General features: G+C 37.0%; 1 pseudogene; it reads right to left on the bottom strand.

Moving 5' to 3' along the window:
* The window catches only part of LOC135536728 (transient receptor potential cation channel subfamily M member 1-like), a 42,883-nt pseudogene extending 15,794 nt beyond the window's left edge, over positions 1 to 27,089 (bottom strand).
* Positions 27,090 to 27,913: the final 824 nt, after the last annotated feature.

The following is a 27,913-nucleotide window of genomic DNA, read 5'->3' as shown; positions in this document are numbered from 1 at the left end:
AATGTAAAGTGTGACCAGTGTGTTAGCCTAATGTAAAGTGTGACCAGTGTGTTAGCCTAATGTAAAGTGTGACCAGTGTGTTAGCCTAATGTAAAATGTGACCAGTGTGTTAGCCTAATGTAAAGTGTGACCAATGTGTTAGCCTAATGTAAAGTGTGACCAGTGTGTTAGCCTAATGTAAAATGTTACCAATGTGTTAGCCTAATGTAAAGTGTGACCAGTGTGTTAGCCTAATGTAAAGTGTGACCAGTGTGTTAGCCTAATGTAAAGTGTGACCAGTGTGTTAGCCTAATGTAAAGTGTGACCAGTGTGTTAGCCTAATGTAAAATGTGACCAGTGTGTTAGCCTAATGTAAAGTGTGACCAATGTGTTAGCCTAATGTAAAGTGTGACCAGTGTGTTAGCCTAATGTAAAATGTTACCAATGTGTTAGCCTAATGTAAAGTGTGACCAGTGTGTTAGCCTAATGTAAAGTGTGACCAGTGTGTTAGCCTAATGTAAAATGTAACAGTTTTATGAAAGCAATAAGACACGGGAGGCAGTGATGTATCATGAATACAGTCACAGGTAAAATGGGCTGATTGGCTCTCTGCTATCGCTTGGCCATGGTCAGGTCTTTAAAACTTGTTGGGGTTAGGGGGCAGTATTTTTTACACCTTTTCAGCTGAATGGGGGGGTGGAGTTCCCCTAGTGGTGGTCTACCATAAATATATGTTGTGTTTTCGCTGTAAAACAATTAAAAAATCGGACATGATGGGCAGATGAACAAGATGTTTATCTTTCATGTGCAGTATTGGACTTGTTAATGTGTGAAAGTTAAATATTTCTAAAGAATATTTTTGAATTCCCTGCGCCACCTTTACAGCTGAATGGGGGGTGGAGTTCCCCTAGGGGAACACCTGGTCATAACAGGTCTTTAACCCACCTTGAACCCGTTCCTCTTGCCCATTCTCAGACATCCCATCCACATATCAGTGAGCAGCATCTGACTGCAGGTGTGGGCGATGAAGTCTCTGTGCTTGGCGGCTACAGCCAGTTTTAGGCAGGTAGAGTTGCTCCAGTTCTTTAGCTGATAGGTCAGTAGTTTCATGGCCACCTGCTCATCGTGCTTATAGGACTGGTCTAGGAGCTCGTAGGCCAGCTGGCCAAACTCTCTGAGGAGGGAAGAAGGAAGACGTTGTGCTTAGGGGTCAATTCCATTTACAATTCCAATTTTCTTATTTGGAATTTGAGTTGCTTCCTGAATTTCCTCACTAACGTGATCCCAACGCTGTTAGATTGAAACCTTTCTGCTAGCTAGCCTCTCACTAACTTGACCCCAACACTGTTAAATCTAAACCTTTCTGCTAGCTAGCCTCTCACTAATTTGACCCCCACACTGTTAGATTGAAACCGTTCTGCTAGCTCGCCCCTCACTAACTTGATCCCAATGTTGTTAGATTGAAACCGTTCTGCTAGCTCGCCCCTCACTAACTTGATCCCAACGCTGTTAGATTGAAACTGTTCTGCTAGCTCGCCCCTCACTAACTTGACCCCAACACTGTTAAATCTAAACCTTTCTGCTAGCTAGCCTCTCACTAATTTGACCCCCACACTGTTAGATTGAAACCGTTCTGCTAGCTCGCCCCTCACTAACTTGATCCCAATGTTGTTAGATTGAAACCGTTCTGCTAGCTCGCCCCTCACTAACTTGATCCCAACGCTGTTAGATTGAAAACGTTCTGCGAGCTCACCCCTCACTAACTTGACCCCAACACTGTTAGATTGAAAACGTTCTGCTAGCTAGCCTCTCACTAACTTGACCCCAACACTGTTAAATCTAAACCTTTCTGCTAGCTAGCCTCTCACTAACTTGACGCCCACACTGTTAGATTGAAACCGTTCTGCTAGCTCGCCCCTCACTAACTTGACCCCAACACTGTTAGATTGAAAACTTTCTGCTAGCTCGCCTCTCACTAACTTGACCCCAACACTGTTAGATTGAAAACGTTCTACTTGCTAGCCCCTCACTAACTTGCCCCCAACACTGTTAGATTGAAAATGTTCTGCTAGCTAGCCTCTCACTAACTTGACCCCAACACTGTTAAATCTAAACCGTTCTGCTAGCTAGCCTCTCACTAACTTGGAATTGTTTTCCAGGTCCTGGAAGATGTCATCCACCAGTTCACTCTGAGACGACTCGTGGGCCATGGCCTTGTACAGCTTACAGGCCACCAGAGCTTTGGCCATGGCCTCTTCCCCCCTCTTCCACAGGAACAGAGCCATCTTCTGACGCTTCATGAGAACGGCCCACACCATCAGCTCATGGAACGGGTACTGGAAGCGGCTGACCTCCGGGTCGTCCACATCGATGTCGATCTCTTCCTCTTTCTTCTTCTTCTTCTTCCCTTTACTCTTGCTCTTTCCTCCAGGCTCGTCGTCCTGGTATGAATCAGATATTAGAAATATGAAGTATTGGGTGTAGGGCGAATCTTAACTTCACTTCACTGAAGTCAAATGTTTACTTAGACATGCATTGATACCAATGGGAGACTAAGTGGATTCTCCCCTGTATACAGAAATTAATTCAAGTGGTTATTGTATTGGTATGAATGATGTTGTAATGAAACAGCAGGGAGCAGGCCTCGAACCCTCGACCTTCTCACCCGAAGTCCAGCGTGCTATCGACTGTGCCGCAAAAGCATGCTCGTGGGGCAGAGTCGATTTCCGAGCTTATAAACCCAGGGTCGTTACAATATGTAAATATAAAATGTCGCCAAGTAGAACAACGGTGCTAAGTGAAAGACGAGACACTCACCTCCAGTCCTAACATTTTTAAAGCTTTCGGCTGTAAAACAAAACAAGGGGATGGGGACAGCATTTAATTAGCATGATTAACATTAGCATTCATGTTAGCATTAGCATTCATGTTAGCATTAGCATTCATGTTAGCATTAGCATTCATATTAGCATTAACATTCATGTTAGCATTAGCATTCATGTTAGCATTAGCATTCATGTTAGCATTAGCATTTTATATATTATATATGATATATTATTAAAGTTATTATTACACTGAACAAAAATATTTAAATGCAGCACGCAACAGTTTCAAAGGTTTTACTAAGTTACAGTTCATATAAGGAAATCAGTCCATTTGAAATAAATTCATTATTTATCTCAAATAATGTGCTTCTACGTCGGCGTTGCTTCCTGTTTAGGGTTTTAGGTTGAGTTTTTGTACTTGTGTGACATAGGCGGATGCAAAAAGGGCTTTGTAAATACATTTGATTTGATTTGATTCATTAGGCACTAATCTATGGATTTCACATGACTGGGAATACAGACATGCATTGGTCTGTATCTGGTGTGACCGCCATTTGCCTCATGCAGCGAGACTCATCTCCTTCGCATAGAGTTGATCAGGCTGTTGATTGTGGCCTGTGAAATGTTGTCCCACTGCTCTTCAATGGCTGTGGGAACTGGAACAAGCTGTCGTACACATCGATCCAGAGCATCCCAAACATGCTCAGTGGGTAATATATCTTCCATGGAAGAACTGCGACATTTTCAGCATCCGGGAATTGTGTACAGATCCTTGTGAACAGGGCAGTGCATTATCATGTTGAAACATGAGGTGATGGCGGCGGATGAATGTCAAGAAAATGGGCCTCAAGATCTCGTCACGGTATCTCCGTGCATTCAAATTTCCATTGATAAAATTCTATTGTGTTTGTTTTCCGCAGCTTATGCCTGCCCCATACCATAACACCACTGCCACCATGGGGCACTCTGTTCACAACGTTGACATCAGCAAACCACTCGCCCACACAACACCATACACGCTATCTGCCATCTGCCCGGTACAGTTGAAACCGGGATTCATCCGTGAAGAGCACACTTCTCCAGCGTGCCAGTGGTCATCGAAGGTGAGCATTTGCCAACTGAAGTCGGTTATGAAGCCGAACTGCAGTCAGGTCAAGACCCCGTTGAGGACGACGAGGACGCAGATGAGCTTCCCTGAGACGCTTTCTGACACTTTTTGCAGAAATTCTTTGGTGGTGCAAACCCACAGTTTCATCAGCTGTCTGTGTGGCTGGTCTCAGACGATCCTGCAGGAGAAGAAGCTGGATGTGGAGGTCCTGAGCTGGTTACACATGGTCTGGGGTTGTGATGCCGGTTGGACGTACTGCCAAATTCTCTAAAATGACGTTGGAGGCGGCTTATGGTAGAGAAATGAACATTCAATTCTCTGGCAAGACATTCCTGCAGTCTGCATGCCAATTGCATGCTCGCTCAAAACTTGAGACATCTGTGGCATTGTGTTGTGTGACAAAACTACACATTTTAGAGTGGCCCTTTATTGTCCCCAGCACAAGGTGCACCTGTGTAATGATCATGCTGTTAAATACGTTTTTTTTTATATGCCACACCTCTCAGGTGGATGGATTATCTTGGCAAAGGAGAAATACTCACTAACAGGGAAGTAAAACAAATGTATACACAACATTTATGAAGAGAAATAAGCTTTACGTGAGGATGAAACATTTCGGGGACCTTTTATTTCAGCTCATGACAAATAGGATCAACACTTTACACGTTGCGTTTATATTTTTGTTCAGTATATTATATTCAGATCTGTAAAGGGAGTGTATCTCTTCACCCTTTTTAAACCGTAGAGGTTGTTGTAGAGGGTGCGGAACTGTTTCCTGGTGTAGTTACAGCGATAGGCCCCGCCCATCAGGAACTCCAGGACCAATCCGATATCGATCAAGGTGATCTGGTAATCCGGTGGAAGATTTCCCTGAAACACCAAACAACCATCATCATTATACTGTTACTGTTTCCACATTACTATAGGGGGTCAATATTAGGTAACACATTACTATAGGGGTCAATATCAGGTAACACTACTATACGGGGTCAATATTAGGTAACACTACTATAGGGGGTCAATATTAGGTATCACTACTATAGGGGGTCAATATCAGGTAACACTACTATAGGGGGTCAATATCAGGTATCACTACTATAGGGGGTCAATATCAGGTAACACTACTATAGGGGGTCAATATTAGGTAACACTACTATAGGGGGTCAATATCAGGTAACACTACTATAGGGGGTCAATATCAGGTAACACTACTATAGGGGGTCAATATCAGGTTTCACTACTATAGGGGGTCAATATCAGGTAACACTACTATAGGGGGTCAATATTAGGTAACACATTACTATAGGGGTCAATATCAGGTAACACTACTATACGGGGTCAATATTAGGTAACACTACTATAGGGGGTCAATATTAGGTAACACTACTATAGGGGTCAATATTAGGTATCACTACTATAGGGGGTCAATATTAGGTAACACTACTATAGGGGGTCAATATTAGGTAACACTACTATAGGGGGTCAATATTAGGTAACACTACTAAGGGGGTCAATATTAGGTATCACTACTATAGGGGGTCAATATTAGGTAACACATTACTATAGGGGTCAATATCAGGTAACACAACTATAGGGGGTCAATATCAGGTAACACTACTATAGGGGTCAATATTAGGTAACACTACTATAGGGGGTCAATATTAGGTAACACTTTACTATAGGGGGCCAATATTAGGTAACACGTTACTATAGGGGTCAATATTAGGTAACACATTACTATAGGGGTCAATATCAGGTAACACTACTATATCGGGTCAATATCAGGTAACACTACTATAGGGGGTCAATATTAGGTATCACTACTATAGGGGGTCAATATTAGGTATCACTACTATAGGGGTCAATATCAGGTATCACTACTATAGGGGGTCAATATTAGGTATCATTACTATAGGGGGTCAATATTAGGTAACACATTACTATAGGGGGTCAATATCAGGTATCACTACTATAGGGGGTCAATATCAGGTAACACTACTATAGGGGGTCAATATTAGGTAACACATTACTATAGGGGGTCAATATCAGGTATCACTACTATAGGGGGTCAATATTAGGTAACACTACTATACGGGGTCAATATCAGGTATCACTACTATAGGGGTCAATATTAGGTAACACTTTACTATAGGGGTCAATATTAGGTAACACTACTATAGGGGGTCAATATTAGGTAACACTTTACTATAGGGGGTCAATATTAGGTAACACTTTACTATAGGGGTCAATATTAGGTAACACTACTATAGGGGGTCAATATTAGGTAACACTACTAAGGGGGTCAATATTAGGTATCACTACTATACGGGGTCAATATTAGGTAACACATTACTATAGGGGTCAATATCAGGTAACACAACTATAGGGGGTCAATATCAGGTAACACTACTATAGGGGTTAATATTAGGTAACACTACTATAGGGGGTCACTATTAGGTAACACTTTACTATAGGGGGTCAATATTAGGTAACACGTTACTATAGGGGTCAATATTAGGTAACACATTACTATAGGGGTCAATATCAGGTTTCACTACTATACGGGGTCAATATTAGGTAACACTTTACTATAGGGGGTCAATATCAGGTATCACTACTATAGGGGGTCAATATCAGGTATCACTACTATAGGGGGTCAATATTAGGTATCACTACTATAGGGGGTCAATATTAGGTAACACTACTATAGGGGGTCAATATTAGGTATCACTACTATAGGGGGTCAATATCAGGTAACACTACTATAGGGGGTCAATATCAGGTATCACTACTATAGGGGTCAATATCAGGTAACACTACTATAGGGGTCAATATTAGGTAACACTACTATAGGGGTCAATATCAGGTAACACTACTATAGGGGGTCAATATCAGGTAACACTACTATAGGGGGTCAATATCAGGTTTCACTACTATAGGGGGTCAATATCAGGTAACACTACTATAGGGGTCAATATTAGGTAACACATTACTATAGGGGTCAATATCAGGTAACACTACTATACGGGGTCAATATTAGGTAACACTACTATAGGGGGTCAATATTAGGTAACACTACTATAGGGGGTCAATATTAGGTAACACTTTACTATAGGGGGTCAATATTAGGTAACACTTTACTATAGGGGGTCAATATTAGGTAACACTACTATAGGGGTCAATATTAGGTAACACTACTAAGGGGTCAATATTAGGTATCACTACTATACGGGGTCAATATTAGGTAACACATTACTATAGGGGTCAATATCAGGTAACACAACTATAGGGGGTCAATATCAGGTAACACTACTATAGGGGTCAATATTAGGTAACACTACTATAGGGGGTCAATATTAGGTAACACTTTACTATAGGGGGTCAATATTAGGTAACACGTTACTATAGGGGTCAATATTAGGTAACACATTACTATAGGGGTCAATATCAGGTAACACTACTATAGGGGTCAATATCAGGTAACACTACTATAGGGGGTCAATATTAGGTATCACTACTATAGGGGGTCAATATTAGGTATCACTACTATAGGGGGTCAATATCAGGTATCACTACTATAGGGGGTCAATATTAGGTATCATTACTATAGGGGGTCAATATTAGGTAACACATTACTATAGGGGGTCAATATTAGGTAACACATTACTATAGGGGTCAATATCAGGTATCACTACTATAGGGGGTCAATATTAGGTAACACTACTATAGGGGTCAATATCCGGTATCACTACTATAGGGGGTCAATATTAGGTAACACTTTACTATAGGGGGTCAATATTAGGTAACACTACTATAGGGGGTCAATATTAGGTAACACTTTACTATAGGGGTCAATATTAGGTAACACTTTACTATAGGGGGTCAATATTAGGTAACACTACTATAGTATTAGGTAACACTACTAAGGGGGTCAATATTAGGTATCACTACTATACAATATTAGGTAACACATTACTATAGGGGTCAATATCAGGTAACACAACTATAGGGGTCAATATCAGGTAACACTACTATAGGGGTCAATATTAGGTAACACTACTATAGGGGGTCAATATTAGGTAACACTTTACTATAGGGGGTCAATATTAGGTAACACGTTACTATAGGGGTCAATATTAGGTAACACATTACTATAGGGGTCAATATCAGGTAACACTACTATCCACGGGTCAATATTAGGTAACACTTTACTATAGGGGGTCAATATCAGGTATCACTACTATAGGGGTCAATATCAGGTATCACTACTATAGGGGTCAATATTAGGTATCACTACTATAGGGGTCAATATTAGGTATCACTACTATAGGGGTCAATATCAGGTATCACTACTATAGGGGTCAATATTAGGTATCACTACTATAGGGGGTCAATATCAGGTATCACTACTATAGGGGGTCAATATCAGGTATCACTACTATAGGGGTCAATATTAGGTAACACTACTATAGGTCAATATTAGGTAACACTACTATAGGTGGTCAATATTAGGTAACACTTTACTATAGGGGTCAATATCAGGTATCACTACTATAGGGGGTCAATATTAGGTAACACTACTATCGGGGTCAATATTAGGTAACACTACTATAGGTGGTCAATATTAGGTTTCACTACTATAGGGGTCAATATCAGGTATCACTACTATAGGGGGTCAATATCGGGTAACAGGTTACTATAGGGGGTCAATATCAGGTAACACTACTATACGGGGTCAATATCAGGTAACACTACTATAGGGGGTCAATATTAGGTAACACGTTTACTATAGGGGGCCAATATTAGGTATCATTACTATAGGGGGTCAATATTAGGTATCACTACTATAGGGGTCAATATCAGGTATCACTACTATAGGGGGTCAATATTAGGTAACACTACTATAGGGGGTCAATATCAGGTATCACTACTATAGGGGGTCAATATCAGGTATCACTACTATAGGGGGTCAATATCAGGTATCACTACTATGGGGGTCAATATTAGGTATCACTACTATAGGTGGTCAATATTAGATAACACTCCTAAAGGGTGTCAATATCAGGTAACACTACTATAGGGGTCAATATCAGATCACTACTATCGGGTCAATATGAGGTATCACTACTATGGGGTCAATATCAGGTAACACTTTACTATAGGGGGTCAATATTAGGTAACACTTTACTATAGGGGTCAATATCAGGTAACACTACTATAGGGGGTCAATATTAGGTAACACTTTATATTGGGGTCAATATCAGGTAACACTTTACTATAGGGGGTCAATATTAGGTAACACTACTATAGGGGGTCAATATTAGGTAACACTTTACTATAGGGGGTCAATATTAGGTAACACTTTGCTATAGGGGTCAATATTAGGTAACATTACTATAGAGGGTCAATATTAGGTAACACTTTGCTATAGGGGGTCAATATTAGGTAACACTTTGCTATAGGGGGTCAATATTATGTAACACTTTACTATAGGGGGTCAGTATTAGGTAACACTACTATAGGGGGTCAATATTAGGTAACACTTTACTATAGGGGGTCAATATTAGGTAACACATTACTATAGGGGTCAATATTAGGTAACACTTTGCTATAGGGGGTCAATATTAGGTAACACTACTATAGGGGTCAATATTAGGTAACACTTTGCTATAGGGGGTCAATATTAGGTAACACTTTACTATAGGGGGTCAGTATTAGGTAACACTACTATAGGGGGTCAATATTAGGTCACTTCACTATCAGGGGTATACATGGTACCTTTTTGAAACCAGTCATAACACCTTTATGAACCCAGTCATAACACCTTTATGAAACCAGTCATAACACCTTTATGAAACCAGCCATAACACCTTTATGAAACCAGCCATGACACCTTTATGAAACCAGCCATAACACCTTTACGAAACCAGTCATAACACCTTTCTGAAACCAGTCATAACACCTTTATGAAACCAGTCATAACACCTTTCTGAAACCAGTCATAACACCTTTATGAAACCAGTCATAACACCTTTGTATTGTTGATGGACATTGTGAACGTCATTGACTCCCTGTCCAAATAATGGTTAAATAATAGAAGGAAACAGTACCTTTTTAACGTCTCTAACTACAAAGTGCAGAGTGTCGTTGGGCCCAGCCTCTGTAAAAACAAACAACATAACAAACAGAGATGTACTTTCAATTCAATCCAAGGGTTTTATTCACATGGGAAACATATGTTAACATAACAAAGCAAGTGAGGTAGATAATTTTTTTGTATATACTACTAACATGTATTTAGAAGCAAGGTTGTCAAGTCCACTTAAATCAATTCTTGAAGTTAACAGAAATGGAATTGACCCCAACCCTGTTAAGAAAGTTTTCATTTAGGAGAAATCAAAAAGTAATCTATCTATCTATCTATCTATCTATCTATCTATCTATCTATCTATCTATCTATCTATCTATCTATCTATCTATCTATCTATCTATCTATCTGTCTATCTGTCTATCTGTCTGTCTGTCTGTCTGTCTGTCTGTCTGTCTGTCTGTCTGTCTGTCTGTCTGTCTGTCTGTCTGTCTGTCTGTCTGTCTGTCTGTCTCACCGTGTTGTAGAGTTCCTCCAGACGAGGGATGGTGAGGAAGTGGTGAATGTTGACACCGTTCTCTATCAGCAGCTTGACGAAGTCCACTCTGTCCAGCACCAGGGCATCCATCATGGCCTGCTCCAGAGAGTTCACCTACAGTAGAGAAACACATTAAACTTCTTAGGGCTAGGTCCCTTTTTTCTCCACTTCCTGTCTGAATGACATGCCCAAAGTAAACTTCCTGGAATTCAGGCCCAAAGTAAACTGCCTGTTGATCAGGCCCTGAAGCCAGGATATGCATATAATTGGTTTGTAGTTTGTAGAAATGTAAAAAATAATGTAGGAGAATATAACACAATAGATATGGTAGGAGAAAATCCAAAGAAAAACCAACCAGATGTTTTGTTGTTGTTGAGAGACCATCCTCTTAGAATGGCTAGTATAAGGGCATATTGCAAATTAGCTCCCAGGATGCAATTCCTATGGCTTCCACAGGGTGTTAGCAGTCGATGTTCAAGGTTTCAGGCTTGTAACTTCCAAAATGAATAAGAAATATCCATTTTAGTACAGTGACACAGTCTTGGAAATTCATGTTTGCGCGCCATGAAGACAGGACACACCTGCTAAAATCGGTTTCCTATTGAACATATTTCTTTTCGTAAGAAATATTGTAGTTTGATTACATTTTAGGGTATCTGAGGAGTTAATAGAAACATATTTTGACTTGTTGAAACAAAGTTTAGGGGTAGATTTTCAGATTCCTTTCTCTACATTTTGAACAAGTGGATTACTCAAATCGATGGCGCCAACTAGACTGACTTTTGGGATATAAAGAAGAATTTTATCTAACAAAACGACACTACATGTTAAAGCTGGGACCCTTTGGATGACAAATCAGAGGAAGATTTTCAAAAAGTAAGTGAATATTTAATCGCTTTTTGTGAATTTATGAAACCTGTACCGGTGGAAAGATATTTTGATATTGGGAGCCGTCCTCAAACAACCACATGGCATGTTTTCACTGTAATGGCTACTGTAAACCGGACAGTGCAGTTAGATTAACAAGAATTTAAGCTTTCAACCGATATAAGACACTTGTATGTACATAAATGTTTACTATCCATCATTTTTCTGATTATTTATTTGAATTGCACGCCCTCCAGTTTCACCAGAAGTTAATCCCGCTACCGGGACCCCTGGCCCTAAGAAGTGCCATAACCCTGTTCAGCACCAGGGCATCCATCATGGCCTGCTCCAGAGAGTTCACCTACAGTACTGGAGGAAACAGGAAGACAGTAGAGGAGACAGTAAGGCTATGGATTACCACCAGTGGCTGGTGTGGTCTGTCCAGCAGGGGCAGCATTACAGAACGTTAAGGTCCAATACAGACATTTTTTTCTCAACATCAAATAATTTCAGGGTAACAATAAGTTGATCAAAAAATGATCAGAAATGAACAAAAGTAGCTTCTTAGCAAAGAGTAATTTAAAACGCTAGAATTTAGTGAGGACTGTCTGGGAGTGGTCTGAGTGGGGAGGGGAAAACGGAATAAATGCTGTTATTGGCAAGAGGGGTTTAGAACTCTCTTTCTTATTGGTCTATGAACTCAGTTACCGCCTGGTGATGTCACCACACAGGCCCAAAAAACTCCATCACACCAAAACACGCTGAATTTTCAGTCAGTCTTTTCAAACAGCTCTGTACACTAAAAGGGCGTTATCATATATATTTTTTTCTACATTTCCCAGTATTATTCCAACCTTAAAGTGTGTAAATATATATAAAACACCTTTAATATCAGTGTTGTCGTGGTAATGAAAGGTGGGTAAACCCTGACGCCACGGTTCAGGGAGAATAAGTTCTCATTAAAATATGAATTAAAAGAGTTGACTTGCATTTCCCTCTACATAACTGCTTCAGATAGAAATTATATGATATAGTGTATTGATGTGTTTGAATATAGTGTATTGATGTGTTTGAATGTAGTGTATTGATGTGTTTGAATATACTGTATTGATGTGTTTGAATATAGTGTATTGATGTGTTTGAATATACTGTATTGATGTGTTTGAATATAGTGTATTGATGTGTTTGAATATAGTGTATTGATGTCTTTGAATATAGTATATTGATATGTTTGAGAGTTGAATATAGTGTATTGATATGTTTGAGGTTGAATATAGTGTATTGATTTGTTTGAATATAGTGTATTTTTTGAATATAGTGTCTTGATATGTTTGAATATAGTGTATTGATATGTTTGAATATAGTGTATTGTTTGAATATAGTGTATTGATGTGTTTGAATATAGTGTATTGATGTGTTTGAATATAGTGTATTGATATGTTTGAGGGTTGAATATAGTGTATTGAAATGTTTGAGAGTTGAATAAGGTGTATTGATATGTTTGAGGGTTGAATATAGTGTATTGGTTGAATATAGTGTATTGATATGCTTGAATATAGTATATTGATATGGTTGAATATAGTGTATTGATATGTTTGAGAGTTGAATATAGTGTATTGAAATGTTTGAATATAGTGTATTGATAAGGTTGAATATAGTGTATTGATATGTTTGAATATAGTGTATTGATATGGTTGAATATAGTGTATTGATATGGTTGAATATAGTGTATTGATATGTTTGAGAGTTGAATATAGTGTATTGGTATGTTTGAGGATTGAATATAGTCTATTGAAATGTTTGAGAGTTGAATATAGTGTATTGAAATGTTTGAATATAGTGATATGTTTGAATATAATGTATTGATATGTTTGAGTGTTGAATATAGTGTATTGGTATGTTTGAGGGTTGAATATAGTGTATTGATATGTTTGAGAGTTGAATATAGTGTATTGATATGTTTGAATATAGTGTATTGTTTGAATATAGTGTATTGATATGTTTGAATATAGTGTATTGATATGTTTGAATATAGTGTATTGAAATGTTTGAGAGTTGAATATTGATGTGTTTGAGTGTTGAACATAGTGTATTGGTTGAATATAGTGTATTGAAATGTTTGAATATAGTGTATTGATATGGTTGAATATAGTGTATTGATATGTTTGAGGATTGAATATAGTGTATTGGTATGTTTGAGGGTTGAATATAGTGTATTAAAATGTTTGAGAGTTGAATATAGTGTATTTTTATTTTTTTTAACCTTTATTTAACTAGGCAAGTCAGTTAAGAACAAATTCTTAATTTCAATGACGGCCTGGGAACAGTGGGTCAACTGCCTGTTCAGGGGCAGAATGACAGATTTGAATCTGGTCAGCTCGGGGTTTGAACTCACAACCTTCCAGTTACTAGTCCAACGCTCTAACCACTCGGCTACCCTGACACGTATTGAAATGTTTGAGAGTTGAATATAGTGTATTGGTATGTTTGAGGTTAATATAGTGTATTGATTTGTTTGAGGGTTGAATATAGTGTATTGAAATGTTTGAGAGTTGAATAAAGTGTATTGAAATGTTTGAGAGTTGAATATAGTGTATTGATATGTTAGAATATAGTGTATTGTTTGAATATAGTGTATTGATATGTCTGAATATTGTGTATTGATGTGTTTTAATATAGTGTATTGATGTGTTTGAATATAGTGTATTGATATGTTTGAATATAGTGTATTGAAATGTTTGAGAGTTGAATATAGTGTATTGATATGTTTGAAGGTTGAATATAGTCTATTGTTTGAATATAGTGTATTGAAATGTTTGAGAGTTGAATGTAGTGTGGCTCAGTCGGTAGAGCATGGCGCTTGCAACGCCAAGCGTGTGGGTTGATTCCCGCTGGGGCCACCCATATGTAAAAGTAGTGGCCCCAGCCGACTTGTAAGTCGCTTTGGACAAAAGCGTCTGCTAAATGGGATATATTATATATATTATTATATATTGAAATGTTTGAGAGTTGAATGGAGTGTATTGAAATGTTTGAGAGTTGAATGTAGTGTATTGATATGTTTGAGAGTTGAATGTAGTGTATTAAAATGTTTGAGAGTTGAATATAGTGTATTGATATGTTTGAGAGTTGAATATAGTGTATTGATATGTTTGAGAGTTGAATATACTGTATTTATATGGTTGATTATAGTGTATTGATATGTTTGAGAGTTGAATATACTGTATTGATATGGTTGAATATAGTGTATTGATATGTTTGAGAGATGAATATAGTGTATTGATATGTTTGAGGGTTGAATATAGTGTATTGATATGTTTGAGAGTTGAATATACTGTATTTATATGGTTGATTATAGTGTATTGATATGTTTGAGTGTTGAACATACTGTATTGATATGTTTGAGAGTTGAATATAGTGTATTGGTATGTCTGAATATAGTGTATTGATATGTCTGAATATAGTGTATTGATATGTTTGAGAGTTGAATATAGTGTATTGGTATGTTTGAGAGTTGAATATAGTGTATTGAAATGTTTGAGAGTTGATTGTAGTGTATTAAAATGTTTGAGAGTTGAATGTAGTGTATTGATATGTTTGAGAGTTGAATGTAGTGTATTGAAATGTTTGAGAGTTGAATATAGTGTATTGATATGTTTGAGAGTTGAATATAGTGTATTGATATGTTTGAGAGTTGAATATAGTGTATTGATTTGTTTGAGAGTTGAATATAGTGTATTGATATGTTTGAGGGTTGAATATAGTGTATTGATATGTTTGAGAGTTGAATATACTGTATTTATATGGTTGATTATAGTGTATTGATATGTTTGAGAGTTGAATATACTGTATTGATATGGTTCAATATAGTGTATTGATATGTCTGAATATAGTGTATTGATGTGTTTGAATATAGTGTATTGATATGTTTGAGGGTTGAATATAGTGTATTGATATGTTTGAGAGTTCAATATAGTGTATTGATATGTTTGAGAGTTGAATATAGTGTATTGGTATGTTTGAGAGTTGAATGTAGTGTATTGATATGTTTGAGAGTTGAATGTAGTGTATTGAAATGTTTGAGAGTTGAATATAGTGTATTGATATGTTTGAGAGTTGAATATAGTGTATTGGTATGTTTGAGAGTTGAATATAGTGTATTGATATGTTTGAGAGTTGAATATAGTGTATTGGTATGTTTGAGAGTTGAATATAGTGTATTGATATGTTTGAGAGTTGAATATAGTGTATTGATATGTTTGAGAGTTGAATATACTGTATTTATATGGTTAATTATAGTGTATTGATATGTCTGAATATAGTGTATTGATGTGTTTGAATATAGTGAATTGATATGTTTGAGGTTTGAATATAGTGTATTGATATGTTTGAGAGTTGAATGTAGTGTATTGATGTGTTTGAATATACTGTATTGATGTGTTTGAATATAGTGTATTGATGTGTTTGAATATACTGTATTGATGTGTTTGAATATAGTGTATTGATGTGTTTGAATATAGTGTATTGATGTCTTTGAATATAGTATATTGATATGTTTGAATATAGTGTATTGATGTGTTTGAGGGTTGAATATAGTGTATTGATATGTTTGAATATAGCGTATTGTTTGAATATAGTGTATTGATATGTTTGAATATAGTGTATTGATATGTTTGAATATAGTGTATTGTTTGAATATAGTGTATTGATGTGTTTGAATATAGTGTATTGATGTGTTTGAATATAGTGTATTGATATGTTTGAGGGTTGAATATAGTGTATTGAAATATTTGAGAGTTGAATAAGGTGTATTGATATGTTTGAGGGTTGAATATAGTGTATTGGTTGAATATAGTGTATTGATATGCTTGAATATAGTATATTGATATGGTTGAATATAGTGTATTGATATGTTTGAGAGTTGAATATAGTGTATTGAAATGTTTGAATATCGTGTATTGATATGGTTGAATATAGTGTATTGATATGGTTGAATATAGTGTATTGATATGGTTGAATATAGTGTATTGATATGGTTGAATATAGTGTATTGATATGTTTGAGAGTTGAATATAGTGTATTGGTATGTTTGAGGATTGAATATAGTGTATTGAAATGTTTGAGAGTTGAATATAGTATATTGATATGTTTGAATATAGTGATATGTTTGAATATAGTGTATTGATATGTTTGAGAGTTGAATATAGTGTATTGGTATGTTTGAGGATTGAATATAGTGTATTGATATGTTTGAGAGTTGAATATAGTGTATTGATATGTTTGAATATAGTGTATTGTTTGAATATAGTGTATTGATGTGTGTGAATATAGTGTATTGATGTGTTTGAATATAGTGTATTGATATGTTTATGAGTTGAATATAGTGTATTGAAATGTTTGAGAGTTGAATATAGTGTATTGATATGTTTGAGGATTGAATATAGTGTATTGGTATGTTTGAGGGTTGAATATAGTGTATTAAAATGTTTGAGAGTTGAATATAGTGTATTTTTATTTTTTTTAACCTTTATTTAACTAGGCAAGTCAGTTAAGAACAAATTCTTAATTTCAATGACGGCCTGGGAACAGTGGGTCAACTGCCTGTTCAGGGGCAGAATGACAGATTTGAATCTGGTCAGCTTGGGGGTTTGAACTCACAACCTTCCGGTTACTAGTCCAACGCTCTAACCACTCGGCTACCCTGACGCGTATTGAAATGTTTGAGAGTTGAATATAGTGTATTGGTATGTTTGAGGTTAAATATAGTGTATTGATTTGTTTGAGGGTTGAATATAGTGTATTGAAATGTTTGAGAGTTGAATAAAGTGTATTGAAATGTTTGAGAGTTGAATATAGTGTATTGATATGTTAGAATATAGTGTATTGTTTGAATATAGTGTATTGATATGTCTGAATATAGTGTATTGATGTGTTTTAATATAGTGTATTGATGTGTTTGAATATAGTGTATTGATATGTTTGAATATAGTGTATTGAAATGTTTGAGAGTTGAATATAGTGTATTGATATGTTTGAAGGTTGAATATAGTCTATTGTTTGAATATAGTGTATTGAAATGTTTGAGAGTTGAATGTAGTGTATTGAAATGTTTGAGAGTTGAATGGAGTGTATTGAAATGTTTGAGAGTTGAATGTAGTGTATTGATATGTTTGAGAGTTGAATGTAGTGTATTGAAATGTTTGAGAGTTGAATATAGTGTATTGGTATGTTTGAGAGTTGAATACAGTGTATTGATATGTTTGAGAGTTGAATATAGTGTATTTATATGGTTAATTATAGTGTATTGATATGTTTGAGAGTTAAATATACTGTATTGATATGGTTGAATATAGTGTATTGATATGTTTGAGAGCTGAATATAGTGTATTGATATGTTTGAGAGTTGAATATAGTGTATTGATATGTTTGAGAGTTGAATATAGTGTATTGATATGTTTGAAAGTTGAATATACTGTATTTATATGGTTGATTATAGTGTATTGATATGTTTGAGAGTTGAATATACTGTATTGATATGGTTCAATATAGTGTATTGATATGTCTGAATATAGTGTATTGATGTGTTTGAATATAGTGTATTGATATGTTTGAGGGTTGAATATAGTGTATTGATATGTTTGAGAGTTGAATGTAGTGTATTGAAATGTTTGAGAGTTGATTGTAGTGTATTAAAATGTTTGAGAGTTGAATGTAGTGTATTGATATGTTTGAGAGTTGAATGTAGTGTATTGAAATGTTTGAGAGTTGAATATAGTGTATTGATATGTTTGAGAGTTGAATATAGTGTATTGGTATGTTTGAGAGTTGAATATAGTGTATTGATATGTTTGAGAGTTGAATATAAGGTATTGATATGTTTGAGGGTTGAATATAGTGTATTGATATGGTTCAATATAGTGTATTGATATGTCTGAATATAGTGTATTGATATGTTTGAGAGTTGAATATAGTGTATTGGTATGTTTGAGAGTTGAATGTAGTGTATTGAAATGTTTGAGAGTTGATTGCAGTGTATTAAAATGTTTGAGAGTTGAATGTAGTGTATTGATATGTTTGAGAGTTGAATGTAGTGTATTGAAATGTTTGAGAGTTGAATATAGTGTATTGATATGTTTGAGAGTTGAATATAGTGTATTGGTATGTTTGAGAGTTGAATATAGTGTATTGAAATGTTTGAGAGTTGAATATAGTGTATTGGTATGTTTGAGAGTTGAATATAGTGTATTGAAATGTTTGAGAGTTGAATATAGTGTATTGATATGTTTGAAGGTTGAATATAGTCTATTGTTTGAATATAGTGTATTGAAATGTTTGAGAGTTGAATGTAGTGTATTGAAATGTTTGAGAGTTGAATGGAGTGTATTGAAATGTTTGAGAGTTGAATGTAGTGTATTGATATGTTTGAGAGTTGAATGTAGTGTATTGAAATGTTTGAGAGTTGAATATAGTGTATTGGTATGTTTGAGAGTTGAATACAGTGTATTGATATGTTTGAGAGTTGAATATAGTGTATTTATATGGTTAATTATAGTGTATTGATATGTTTGAGAGTTAAATATACTGTATTGATATGGTTGAATATAGTGTATTGATATGTTTGAGAGCTGAATATAGTGTATTGATATGTTTGAGAGTTGAATATAGTGTATTGATATGTTTGAGAGTTGAATATAGTGTATTGATATGTTTGAGAGTTGAATATACTGTATTTATATGGTTGATTATAGTGTATTGATATGTTTGAGAGTTGAATATACTGTATTGATATGGTTCAATATAGTGTATTGATATGTCTGAATATAGTGTATTGATGTGTTTGAATATAGTGTATTGATATGTTTGAGGGTTGAATATAGTGTATTGATATGTTTGAGAGTTGAATATAGTGTATTGAAATGTTTGAGAGTTGATTGTAGTGTATTAAAATGTTTGAGAGTTGAATGTAGTGTATTGATATGTTTGAGAGTTGAATGTAGTGTATTGAAATGTTTGAGAGTTGAATATAGTGTATTGATATGTTTGAGAGTTGAATATAGTGTATTGGTATGTTTGAGAGTTGAATATAGTGTATTGATATGTTTGAGAGTTGAATATAGTGTATTGGTATGTTTGAGAGTTGAATATAGTGTATTGATATGTTTGAGAGTTGAATATGGTGTATTGATATGTTTGAGAGTTGAATATACTGTATTTATATGGTTAATTATAGTGTATTGATATGTCTGAATATAGTGTATTGATGTGTTTGAATATAGTGTATTGATATGTTTGAGGTTTGAATATAGTGTATTGATATGTTTGAGAGTTGAATGTAGTGTATTGAAATGTTTGAGAGTTGATTGCAGTGTATTAAAATGTTTGAGAGTTGAATGTAGTGTATTGATATGTTTGAGAGTTGAATGTAGTGTATTGAAATGTTTGAGAGTTGAATATAGTGTATTGATATGTTTGAGAGTTGAATATAGTGTATTGATATGTTTGAGAGTTGAATATAGTGTATTGAAATGTTTGAGAGTTGAATATAGTGTATTGGTATGTTTGAGAGTTGAATATAGTGTATTGATATGTTTGAGGGTTGAATATAGTGTATTGATATGGTTGAATATAGTGTATTGATATGTTTGAGAGTTGAATATAGTGTATTGATATGGTTGAATATAGTGTATTGATATGTTTGAGAGTTGAATATAGTGTATTGATATGTTTGAGAGTTGAATATAGTGTATTGATATGTTTGAGAGTTGAATATAGTGTATTGATATGTTTGAGAGTTGAAAGTAGTGTATTTATATGGTTGAATATAGTGTATTGATATGTTTGAGGGTTGAATATAGTGTATTGATGTGTTTGAGAGTTGAATGTAGTGTATTGAAATGTTTGAGAGTTGAATGGAGTGTATTGAAATGTTTGAGAGTTGAATGTAGTGTATTGATATGTTTGAGTGTTGAATGTAGTGTATTGAAATGTTTGAGAGTTGAATATAGTGTATTGAAATGTTTGAGAGTTGAATATAGTGTATTGGTATGTTTGAGAGTTGAATATAGTGTATTGATATGTTTGAGAGTTGAATATAGTGTATTGGTATGTTTGAGAGTTGAATATAGTGTATTGATATGTTTGAGAGTTGAATATGGTGTATTGATATGTTTCAGAGTTGAATATACTGTATTTATATGGTTAATTATAGTGTATTGATATGTCTGAATATAGTGTATTGATGTGTTTGAATATAGTGTATTGATATGTTTGAGGTTTGAATATAGTGTATTGATATGTTTGAGAGTTGAATGTAGTGTATTGAAATGTTTGAGAGTTGATTGCAGTGTATTAAAATGTTTGAGAGTTGAATGTAGTGTATTGATATGTTTGAGAGTTGAATGTAGTGTATTGAAATGTTTGAGAGTTGAATATAGTGTATTGATATGTTTGAGAGTTGAATATAGTGTATTGGTATGTTTGAGAGTTGAATATAGTGTATTGAAATGTTTGAGAGTTGAATATAGTGTATTGATATGTTTGAGAGTTGAATATAGTGTATTGATATGTTTGAGAGTTGAATATAGTGTATTGATATGGTTGAATATAGTGTATTGATATGTTTGAGAGTTGAATATAGTGTATTGATATGGTTGAATATAGTGTATTGATATGTTTGAGAGTTGAATATAGTGTATTGATATGTTTGAGAGTTGAATATAGTGTATTGATATGTTTGAGAGTTGAATATAGTGTATTGATATGTTTGAGAGTTGAATATAGTGTATTGATATGGTTGAATATAGTGTATTGATATGTTTGAGGGTTGAATATTGTGTATTGATATGTTTGAGAGTTGAATGTAGTGTATTGAAATGTTTGAGAGTTGAATGGAGTGTATTGAAATGTTTGAGAGTTGAATGTAGTGTATTGATATGTTTGAGAGTTGAATGTAGTGTATTGAAATGTTTGAGAGTTGAATATAGTGTATTGATATGTTTGAGAGTTGAATATAGTGTATTGATATGTTTGAGAGTTGAATATAGTGTATTGATATGTTTGAGAGTTGAATATACTGTATTTATATGGTTGATTATAGTGTATTGATATGTTTGAGAGTTGAATATACTGTATTGATATGGTTGAATATAGTGTATTGATATGTTTGAGGGTTGAATATAGTGTATTGATATGTTTGAGAGTTGAATATAGTGTATTGATATGTTTGAGGGTTGAATATAGTGTATTGATATGTTTGAGAGTTGAATATAGTGTATTGATATGTTTGAATATAGTGTATTGGTTGAATATAGTGTATTGATATGTTTGAGAGTTGAATATAGTGTATTGATATGGTTGAATATAGTGTATTGATATGTTTGAGAGTTGAATATAGTGTATTGATATGTTTGAGGGTTGAATATAGTGTATTGATATGTTTGAGGGTTGAATATAGTGCATTGATATGTTTGAGGGTTGAATATAGTGTATTGATATGTTTGAAGGTTGAATATAGTGTATTGATATGGTTCAATATAGTGTATTGATATGTTTGAGAGTTGAATATAGTGTATTGATATGTTTGAGGGTTGAATATAGTGTATTGATATGTTTGAGAGTTGAATATAGTGTATTGATATGTTTGAGAGTTGAATATAGTGTATTGATATGTTTGAGAGTTGAATATAGTGTATTGATATGTCTGAGGGTTGAATATAGTGTATTGATATGTTTGAAGGTTGAATATAGTGTATTGATATGGTTCAATATAGTGTATTGATATGTTTTTAGGGTTGAATATAGTGTATTGATATGTTTGAGGGTTGAATATCGTGTATTGATATGTTTGAGGGTTGAATATCGTGTATTGATATATTTGAGGGTTGAATATCGTGTGTTGATATGTTTGAGGGTTGAATATCGTGTATTGATATGTTTGAGGGTTGAATATAGTGTATTGATATGTTTGAGGGTTGAATAAAGTGCATTGATATGTTTGAGGGTTGAATATAGTGTATTGATATGTTTGAGGGTTGAATATCGTGTATTGATATGTTTGAGGGTTGAATATAGTGTATTGATATGTTTGAGGGTTGAATATAGTGCATTGATATGTTTGAGGGTTGAATATAGTGTATTGATATGTTTGAGGGTTGAATATAGTGTATTGATATGTTTGAGAGTTGAATATAGTGTATTGATATGTTTGAGGGTTGAATATCGTGTATTGATATGTTTGAGATTTGAATATAGTGTATTGATATGTTTGAGGGTTGAATATAGTGTATTGATATGTTTGAGAGTTGAATATAGTGTATTGATATGTTTGAGGGTTGAATATAGTGCATTCATATGTTTGAGAGTTGAATATAGTGTATTGATATGTTTGAGAGTTGAATATAGTGTATTGATATGTTTGAGAGTTGAATATAGTGTATTGATATGTTTGAGAGTTGAATATAGTGTATTGATATGTTTGAGGGTTGAATATCGTGTATTGGTTATTGATTTACCCAGTTGCGTAGCTCCAGCTTCCTGGGGTCCGTCTCTTCCGGAGGTTCAGGTTTGGCCTTGCCTCCTTTGCCCTTCTTGACCCTGGCCTTGCCCTTCCCTGCCCCACCACCTCCACCGCGGGCTGGGCCCGGGCTCTTCGGCTTCTCCTGGGATGCCGTGGTGTTGGCCGCCTGGAAGGTAACACAGGAGGGATGAAAGCCCCTTGTTGACCCAGTTCCCATGGAGCTGTTACAGGTACCTGCAGTGGAGGTTGTTGTCTCGCCATCACCGTTGGTTAGAGGTTCAGTGTGTATCCCAAATGGCACCCTATTCCCTATATCGCGCACTAGTTTTGACCAAGTCCCATAGGGCTCTAGACAAAAGTAGTGCACTGTGTTTAGGGAATTTGATGCCATTTGGGGTCAGGTAAAATATTTATTTTGGAATATGGGCAGTTTTTGTGACTTGAGGTCTGCAAGCTGAACTCTATTTAAGCCATATTGTGCAAACTTCCCTCGAACCCACTGATGACAATGAGTGATTTAGGTCAAAGGTCAAGTTGCACGTGCTTATCTGATCTCTGAATCAGATCTCTGAATCAGACCCATGTTCATTACAACTCTGAAACAGACCCTGTTAGACCAGCATGGTGATGTTCATTACAACTCTGAATCAGACCCTGTTAGACCAGCATGGTGATGTTCATTACAACTCTGAATCAGACCCTGTTAGACCAGCATGGTGTTGTTCATTGTGTATCCATGTGTTTCCCAAGTTGTTTATAGACTTACGCTGCCACTCATGGGCCAGTGGTGACCGTAGACGAAGATCTGGCTCCTAGCGATGTCCACTCTGTTCCAGGCCAGGGCGAGACTCAGCTGGTCAGGGGCAGAGGCATTGGTGCCTACAATTAAACACCAACAAGGCTTTTTGGTTTAACCTTGAAACGCTTCACAGCTGTTCAATAGGCTATGGCTGGGATTCAATCAAATGTCTCAATCCCAGCATTCATCTGTTCTGTAGACTATGGCTGGGATTCAAATCAAAAGTTTCAATCCCAGCATTCATCTGTTCTATAGGCTATGACTGGGATTCAAATCAAATGTTTCAATCCCAGCATTCATCTGTTCTAGAGGCTATGTCTGGGATTCAAATCAAATGTTTCAATCCCAGCATTCATCTGTTCTAGAGGCTATGTCTGGGATTCAAATCAAATGTCTCAATCCCAGCGTTCCTGAGAAATATCCTCTATCCTCAAAGTCAGTGGTGTTCAGTGTGAAGTAAAAAGAGCAGAAGAGCAGTGTTCTTCCCAGGTTACCTTTGAGCAAGGCTGTCAGTATGGACATCTCGATATCCTGCTGGCCCTCTGAGCCCATACGAAACACAGTGATCTAACAGGCCCATGAAAGAACAACAAAAAAGACACGTGTAAAGGGTCAAGGGTCAACTCTCTTTTTCAGGGATTCAGTGCAGGGATTCTATATTTGTCAGTTCCCTGCTCTGTTCCCCTGGACTCACTCATCACCTGTTCATTTCCTCTCCTATATCTGTCAGTTTCCTGCTCTGTTCACCTGGACTCACTTATCACCTGTTCATTTCCTCTCCTATATCTGTCAGTTTCCTGCTCTGTTCCCCTGGACTCACTCATCACCTGTTCATTTCCTCTCCTATATCTGTCAGTTTCCTGCTCTGTTCACCTGGACTCACTCATCACCTGTTCATTTCCTCTCCTATATCTGTCAGTTTCCTTCTCTGTTCACCTGGACTCACTCATCACCTGTTCATTTCCTCTCCTATATCTGTCAGTTTCCTGCTCTGTTCACCTGGACTCACTCATCACCTGTTAATTTCCTCTCCTATATCTGTCAGTTCCCTTCTCTGTTCACCTGGACTCACTCATCACCTGTTCATTTCCTCTCCTATATCTGTCAGTTCCCTGCTCTGTTCCAACGCTGCTGCATTGTATTGTTGTTGTTGTGTTTTGTTTCTGACGCGTCCCTGTCTCGTCTCCGTTATAACTAAATGTTCTACTCCCCTGTACCTGCTTCCTCTCTCCCGCGTCATTCTGCGTGACAGCGCATACTGTTAAGTGTACTTTGGAGAGTGTCGTTCGGAGGGCCTTGAAAAGCTTACGGTGTACTTGATTTTTTGCTTCTTAATCTCTTAATCTCGTTTTTCATGTGACAGAAACGCTCATACTAATAAATACTAATAAATACTAATGCTTACTTATACTAATATTCATAAATACTAATACTAAATAAATACTAATACTAACAAATACGTATACTAATAAATACTAATACTAATACATACTATACTAATATATACTAATACTAATAAATACTAATACTAACAAATACTAATACTAATAAATAATAATACTAATAAATACTAATAAATACTAATATTATACTAATGATTGTGAATGTGTTTTGAGGACATATGGCACTCTCTCTTCAGGCATTTCTTCTATGTTAAATGAAGGAGTGGGTCTTTAAACGCCATTACTGGGGAACGTGTCAAAGGTCAAGCACGGTTTACAACTCTATCGCACGTCAGGGAGACAGTCAGCAGTGTGGGTGTGTGTGCGTGTGTGCGTGTGTGCGTGTGCGTGTGTGTGTGTGTGTGTGTGTGTGTGTGTGTGTGTGTGTATGTGTGTGTATGTGTATGTTAAGTGAAGTCAGAAGCCTCTCATTGTGAATTGTGTCTCTGAATAACAGGAGCTGTCCTTATAAACCACAGACACACCCTGCAGTACATAACAAGCCCTTCAGAGTTAACAACCCCCTTAGTAAGATAACAGTATAGTCCTTGTTGTTGCCCAGACCATCCCAAATGCAATAAGACTGCAGGCCTGTCACATGCCAGCAAGGAATGCACTGCTAATAGCACAATTATGTCTGTTGAAACTTTTCAGAACCGAACCAATCCAAAGATTCACTGATAATGAGCTAAGTGTCGCAGCTCCATGACTGGCCCCTCGTGATAGCTCCACCACCAGGCCCTTGTGATAGCTCCACCACCAGGCCCTTGTGATAGCTCTACCACCAAGCCCTCGTGATAGCTCCACCACCAGGCCCTTGAGATAGCTCCACCACTAGGCCCTGGTGATAGCTCCACCACAAGGCCCTGGTGATAGCTCCATCACTAGGCCCTGGTGATAGCTCTACCACCAGGCCCTCGTGATAGCTCCACCACTAGGCCCTCGTGATAGCTCTACCACCAGGCCCTCGTGATAGATCCACCACAAGGCCCTGGTGATAGCTCCACCACTAGGCACCTCGTGATAGCTCTACCACTAGGCCCTCACGATGGCTCCACCACTAGGCCCTCGTGACGGCTCCACCACCAGGCCCTCGTGATAGCTCTACCACCAGGCCCTCGTGATAGATCCACCACAAGGCCCTGTGATAGCCCACCACTAGGCCCTTGTGATAGCTCTACCACCAGGCCCTCGTGATAGCTCCACCACCAGGCACTCGTGATAGCTCTACCACTAGGCCCTCATGATGGCACACCACTAGGCCCTGTGACGGCTCCACCACCAGGCCCTCGTGATAGCTCTACCACCAGGCCCTCGTGATAGATCCACCACAAGGCCCTGGTGATAGCTCCACCACTAGGCCCTCGTGATAGCTCTACCACTAGGCCCTCATGATGGCTCCACCACTAGGCCATCGTGACAGCTCCACCACAGGGCCCTCGTGATAACTCTACCACCAGGCCCTCATGACAGCTCCACCACCAGGCCCTCGTGATAGCTCCACCACCAGGCCATCGAGATAGCTCCACCACTAAGCCCTGGTGATAGCTCCATCACAAGGCCCTGGTGATAGCTCAACTAACAAGGCCCTGGTGATAGCTCCACCACCAGGCCCTGGGATAGCTCCATCACTAGGCCCTCGTGATAGCTCTACTACCAGGCCCTCATGATGGCTCCATCACTAGGCCCTCGTGATAGCTCCACCACCAGGCCCTGGTGATAGCTCTACCACCAGGCCCTTGTGATAGCTCCACCACCAGGCCCTCGTGATAGCTCCACCACCAGGCCCTCGAGATAGCTCCACCACTAGGCCCTGGTGATAGCTCCACCACAAGGCCCTGGTGATAGCTCCACCACAAGGCCCTGGTGATAGCTCCATCACAGGCCCTGGTGATAGCTCCACCACAAGGCCCCGGTGATAGCTCCATCACTAGGCCCTGGTGATAGCTCTACCACCAGGCCCTCGTGATAGCTCCACCACTAGGCCCTGGTGATAGCTCCACCACTAGGCCCTCGTGATAGCTCCACCACCAGGCCCTGGTGATAGCTCTTACCAGGCCCTGGTGATAGCTCCACCACCAGGCCCTCGTGATAGCTCCACCACTAGGCCCTCGTGATAGCTCTACCACCAGGCCCTGTGATAGCTCTACCATCCATCTCCATGATATCTAGTTGTACCTGACTAATTTCCCACGCATCCCCCAGTCTAGATATCCATCTATATACTGTCATTCAGACTGTTATATACTGTAATGTAATGGACTGTCATTCAGACTGTTATATACTGTAATGTAATGGACTGTCATTCAGACTGTTATATACTGTAATGTAGTGGACTGTCATTCAGACTGTTATATACTGTAATGTAATGGACTGTCATTCAGACTGTTATATACTGTAATGTAATGGACTGTCATTCAGACTGTTATATACTGTAATGTAATGGACTGTCATTCAGACTGTTATATACTGTAATGTAGTGGACTGTCATTCAGACTGTTAGATACTGTAATATACTGGACTGTCATTCAGACTGTTATATACTGTAATATAGTGAGTGGACTGTCATTCAGACTGTTATATACTGTAATGTAATGGACTGTCATTCAGACTGTTATATACTGTAATGTAATGGACTGTCATTCAGACTGTTATATACTGTAATGTAGTGGACTGTCATTCAGACTGTTGTATACTGTCATTCAGACTGTTATATACTGTAATGTATAGTGGACTGTCATTCAGACTGTTA

This window comes from Oncorhynchus masou, unplaced genomic scaffold (genome assembly GCF_036934945.1).
Source record: "Oncorhynchus masou masou isolate Uvic2021 unplaced genomic scaffold, UVic_Omas_1.1 unplaced_scaffold_657, whole genome shotgun sequence".
NCBI classification, from domain to species: domain Eukaryota; kingdom Metazoa; phylum Chordata; class Actinopteri; order Salmoniformes; family Salmonidae; genus Oncorhynchus; species Oncorhynchus masou.
Note: the sequence above shows the minus strand (reverse complement) of the source record. Positions and strands in the feature narration are given on the sequence as shown.